This window comes from Anopheles ziemanni, chromosome 3, assembly GCF_943734765.1.
Source record: "Anopheles ziemanni chromosome 3, idAnoZiCoDA_A2_x.2, whole genome shotgun sequence".
Taxonomy (NCBI): Eukaryota; Metazoa; Arthropoda; class Insecta; order Diptera; family Culicidae; genus Anopheles; species Anopheles ziemanni.
Genome location: NC_080706.1, coordinates 70,284,016 through 70,290,149, shown reverse-complemented (window position 1 = coordinate 70,290,149; position 6,134 = coordinate 70,284,016).

The following is a 6,134-nucleotide window of genomic DNA, read 5'->3' as shown; positions in this document are numbered from 1 at the left end:
CATATCTGAAATTGGTTAGCATCAACAACATATCGTACTGGAACATAAAACGTTTTGTACAATCGCCAGTCAATGCCGCTTGATTGGAACTCGATAAAAACGTTACGCTTCATTTCATTTCACTTCGACCTCTTGGTTGCGTATGGCCAAAGAGCACGTGCGTTTTCCGTTAAGTGTTTCTGCAGAACGTTCTCGCACAAAGGTGCGCCCTGGAACCGTTCGAGGAAAAATCATAGTTTCAGATGCGCACACGTTTGAGTACTCTATGGCAAATTCGATACCCTTTTTATGGGAAATGTTTCCCGAGCACTGCGAACTCGAAGACAACGGTCGAGGCTGAACGCATCGCAAATTCTAGTCGATCCACCGTGTTTGATGTTTGAGACATTCTCCTAGTTAGATCTCCAGTTTTCCAAAGGGTGGTCGCATTTGCGATGTGTTTCACTTCCCGCATTGGCAACGAGAAACCGACCGGCAGCAAACGAGATGATACTCGAAGTGAAAGAAGCTAGGAGCAAAAAAAAAGGGGTCGTTACTTGCCCAACATGCCGACGGAACAAAGGCGGCACAAAAGTGAAAAGTCAGAAATGAGATTGAAATTTGATTAAGTGATTGTTGTTATCCGGAATTCAAACCCTGGCGAAAAAAGGGTCCTGCTGCTGCTTGTAAGTCGCGGCGTTGTTCGTGGAGGATCTACATCCGTTAGCCTTCCCGGTTGGTGCCGCACGCGGTCGATAAAGTAATGGGAAGCATGGATGGATGTGTGTTTTTGCCACTGTGACTACGGTCGTTGTACATACACATGCGTTACCGGAGGGTGTCGCTGGATGCTCGCTTTTCACGCCAAACCGCCAATGGCGAACTCGGCCTTCCACCCCGGCCCGGAAGTTGGTCGAGAGGATTTACGCTTGACGAGGGCAAAACGATGGCACTTTGTGTCGATAGTCTTTGGCAGGGGTTGGCAAGTAGTTGCGATGGTAAATTTTCACATAATAGAATAGATTTTATTAGAATACACCCAAAACCTAACCTTTTTCAAGAGCTACAATTATTTAAAATACTAATATTGTTTTTGAACCATTTTTCCTAAAATATCTTTGAAAGATGGTTATAAAAACCATAAATGTTATGCATATAAATTCATTTTTTTACTTTAAACTCTTAAATGTTTAAAGCGGTCTTCATCCTTATCAACTTTCGATAGTTGACAGTGTAAAATGTGATTACCTATAGACCTTTCCGTATTGTAGTATAGAACGATAAAATATTATTTATTGTATTCAGTATAAGATAAATGTGTTTTAATTTGTATCTTCAATCAAAACACACTTTTGAAATCACTTTCAAATATCTTATCTCTTCACTTACTACTTTAGTTTTACGATATCGTAATTTATCTTTCTTGTTGTATTATTCAAACTGGACTTTTTAAATTTTACAAATATAATGTGTTTTACAATTCACAATGAGTATATTTCTAACCAACACAGAAAGGCTTGCGCTTCCAAAAATAAATAAGTAATGAGTATGTTAAGTTATGTTGTAATGTGTTTTTGTTAAGTATTTTCATTTATGCATATTTTCGATAACAAGTGTTTAACATACCTTTTGGTATTTTTAAACCAATGAAATAAAGAAAACACGAGCAAATCGTGAAGTCATGAAAACATTTTGATTTTCCAACTTTGTTCTAATAAATTTTTGCTAGCCATCATTTACAGTGCAGTGCGGCCGATGATTGACAACCCCTGGCTAGGAAAGCGTGTCGACATGTGAGCGTAACGTAGCGGGCACGAAGCGGGAAGGACGTGCCTGAATGGGCGCCTTGATTGCGGATTTTTCGGTAAACAATACTAACGCATAAAATAAGGTAATGGCTCACTCGCACAACTCGGCGGAACGCGGCCAGGCATCTCACGCGGAACAGAGGTTGCCCTTTTGTTTGGGAAAAAGGGATGCGTGCGTTGGCCAGCTTCCGTTCGTGTGTGTGTTTTTTCCTTTTCTTCTCATTTTTGCAACACCCGGGAAGCGAGTCCGGTCTACCAGTTCCCTTTCGACCAACGGCTAACGGTGGATCAACTAAAGGTCAGCGTGTAAAACGGTTTCCGACAGTGGGGTGATAAAAATTGTTCCAGGTTTCCTGCCTCCTCCCACCCGCGCTCCGTTCGTCTATTTATGTTCTAACACATCCTTAAGAAGGGTATAAAAATGCTCAATCGAACGTGTGGAGAATGCAGTCGCCCGCTCGATATGCTTTAAAAGTAATGATTTTGCCAAATAATGCTCCCTCCTACCGCCGTCGCGCAGCGTCTTAAAAATCGATTTGCGCCGATAACTGATTTGCGCCGAGAGCACTCTATTAGGTTGATTTTAAAGCTTCGTTTTACGAGCGCCCCCCAAGTGGCAATAAAACTGGGTGCGTTTAGGAAGCGTTTGTTGAACAATCGACGGAACAACGGCTAGTGTAAACATGTGGCCAGGACGGTCCAGCAGAAAACATTAAACTTGGTTACGACATTGTTGAAAGTGTGTTGTGGAGTAGCTGCTTTGAAAACGGATGGAATAATTGTTTTTGGAAAACTATAAACCATTATTTTTATAATACATTTGCGGAATAGTGAGTCTCAATGATGACTACAATTTTAAAATAATAACGACGCTTAAACATTGTTCCTGCATGTTTTATACTAGAAACATTTAAAAACAACTTTAAGTGAACAGCTACATTGTTTTACGACAATTGAATATATTTTTTGTTCTCGAAGGTGAATGTATTAGGTTAATATCGTCAGAAGTTTTTCGATTTCTATGCTATCTAACTTATGTGATTTTCCATACATACAAGGAAAACAAATTCTCTGATAAGTGAGTGTGTGAGATGAGTAGAGATTTATAAATAAAAATTTGGAATGACATGTAAGGTTTTTATGTAGGCTCTTCCCTGGATAATTTCTATATTAATTATTGTACAATCTTCTTCTTTCAGTCTCCAAATTCAATTTATCTGCTGCTGCTTATCACTCCTTTTTATATCCTACACTTTCCTATTTCAGTGTCTACTTGATTGCTTTTCACCCAACTCACATGACATTTTCTTTTTTCTCAATGTTATTTCTATTTTATAAAGCATTTTCATTATGTTAAACTGTGTCAACATACAAATGCATGGATTGGACCCTAGAAGAACTGTTTTTTTATACAATGTGCATGCTACAAAGATGAGAATTGAAATGAGATGAGAAATGAAAATAAAAATGTCCATTTCCTAGCTATACATCACAATAAAATAGAAGAAAAGTTAACGATAGTAAAAATGAACAAAGTTGTGCTGCGGATAGATTGATACGCAATCAAAGATGAAGGGTTTATGCAGGACAAAGAAAGAAACAAGATTTCCGAACGATGCTCACTTATCTTCCTTCGCTTCGCAAAATCAAGTTGAGCAACATCAAAGCGCAGCGACCTTCTGGTTGGACCATCAGTTCGGCCCGGAGTGCCGGGAAAGTGAGCGATCCGAAATCAAAAGACAAGTTCAAGTGCAACGATGCAACTACTAGGATGCAGTTCGCTTTCGACAGCGTGAACCATGATTGACATCGTCTCAGAAATCGTAGCCGTAATCGGTTCACCAATTTCCTTCGTTGGGGGTAGAATTTGGCGAGATTTTTTCCACCTCCAATCGGAACCCACCGTTCGGATGGTTCGAAGAATTGTCGACCGAAAAATCGGAACCACCATCAGCGCCATTGCGTGCCGCCCTACGCCATCGTTCGAGATTGGATTCCGGTTCCGTTCCACTGACATTCGGTACCTTTGTCTGTCGGTCTGCCGCTTGCCATGTGGGATCCTTTTGGGAGAACTTTGTGTGCGGATTTTTTCCTCCCCGCCTCTCCATGCCTGCTGCCCTTCAAACCACTTTTCCGAACAACAACCTGCAGCGGTCCGCGTGCAGCATTCAACCGCTTGATTGGAGCTATGCAAATTTTGCATTTGTCATGCGAAACGAGCTGGCCATAAAACGAGAAGCGCCCCAAATCGTGGGCAATCGCAGTTGGCTAACATGAAAACCGAACGAACCTAAGCGCACGGTGAGGAAAAGGGGCGAAGGCGAACGGGATGAAAACATCGACGATGCCAAAGACGTCCGATCGAACGACAGGTGGGTTAAAGGGTGTTTTTTTTGTAACGCTTGACGTTGGTACATGGTTTTTTGGTGCTGCCCTTCGATAAGCCATAATATCTAACTGCACTTCCAGCGGTCCAGGTGGGGCTATCGGATGGCAAGCGTAGGGGAATAAAAAATCTCTTCCCGAGCAGCAGATGCAGCTGCAGCGTCATCTTTCGTCGCGAGCGTCCTTTGTTCGCTTTCTTAAAACAAAGAATTTGAAGTTAAAAAACAACACGATCCATCCACCTGATCTGAAACATGAGGACAACCCTTTTTTGATAGGTAAAAGGGTACGTTTTGAACGACAAAACAGATAAAAAATGGCGAAAATTGCAACGCAATCATGAACCAGCAGTTACAAATGGAAGAGCAGTATAAACAAAACACAAACGCTCAAAGTACTTCGGGCAAAAGGAACGATGATCTACTTTGCAACAAACGGGGAAAAAAAGTTTGATCGAAAAAATCGACAGATGTCACAATTTCATCAAATTTTGACTTTGAGACTTTGTGTTTCAGGACTTCGATGTGGGTTTTTTTCCCGAAAGCCCCGTTAGGTTTTCCCGTATGATAAGGAAGGTTTTGCGATTCCCTTCAACAGCGTAGAAAACAACAACAAAAAAAACCCAAAGTAAACCGTAACCGTTTGCGAGCACTTAATTACGGTTCGATGCTCACGCTGGCACGTTTTATCGGATCGGGTTCGTTTGCGGAGCCGGGTGACCGTACGCACTCCTTTTTCCCGATAGCGATGATGATATCGAAAGAAATAGTTTCCTTTTTTTGTACCGCACTCCGGGCCTGTTTGGGCGCTTCGGTGTGATGGTGGTTACATTTCGTCCCCGAGGGTAGTTGGGTTCCCGGGAAAAACAAATTGTTTTATTTTTTCCTTCCACCGCCATATTTCAATTTGCTGGTTATGGGCTGAGTTTCTCGATGTTGGACAGTTCCATTTGTTTGCCGGTGGTTGCCCTGTTATCGAAGAAATGGTTGGCTAAATAAGGGGTGACGGTTACGATTGTTTTGATCAATCATTCATGCTCAATCGGTAGTTTCGGGGAAGAATTATACTAAAAGGGAATACAATACCCGGACATATTTTCAGGCCAAAGCACTGTTGACGGCAATATTCTGTTGAAACAACTATAAATTCATTACTAAAAAATTTGTAAAAAGAAAAATCAGGCCGTGGATTGCCATTCGATTAGAATACAAGTGCAGCACATACCAAAGCAAAACAAAAGTGGAAGAATTCAACCTCCCAAGTAAAAAAGGATATATAAGAAGGAAGCTTGCTTGCTGATGCTAATATTTTTCCTATAATTTTTTTATTTGATGAGATTTGAAATTAAAAGAATTTGATACAGGTCTCTGGTTACAGTTATTCGCAAAAACTCATTTCAAAATGATCAACATATAGAATTTATGCGACGCAAAGACAAACAAAACCATATGCTAATAAATTCAAACACCATTCAAACATTTCCCCCAAGTGAAAATATTGAAACCTCAATACAGGTTAAAGGATAAAGGACTTATTGTTTCCTAATAAAATGGCAATGTTGACACGCATAATTGATTGAGATTGCGATTTGAAATGAGGAATTTAACGTTAATTGGTAGTACAAACTTTAGTAAAAAAGCAACATTAATATTTTAAATCAGCAATTTTTTTTTCAGATTACATTATGCTTTTTGGTTATAAACAGAAAAATTTACCGTTTATTAGCCAATCCGAAATTGAACCATTTTTGAATCGGATTAACGATCGGTAAAGACAAAGGAAGAAATACAGCACAAACCAAATAATAACATTCGTCGATGCAAACCTGAGCAAACGGTTATGGTTGCAATTACTTTTCATTGGTATAAAATTAAAGATGAAAATAAGATGACGGCTACCCAATCCGCAGCCGTGACCCTTCGCGACCAGTTTAGCTTATCGGATAATGGGAGAAGATATCAA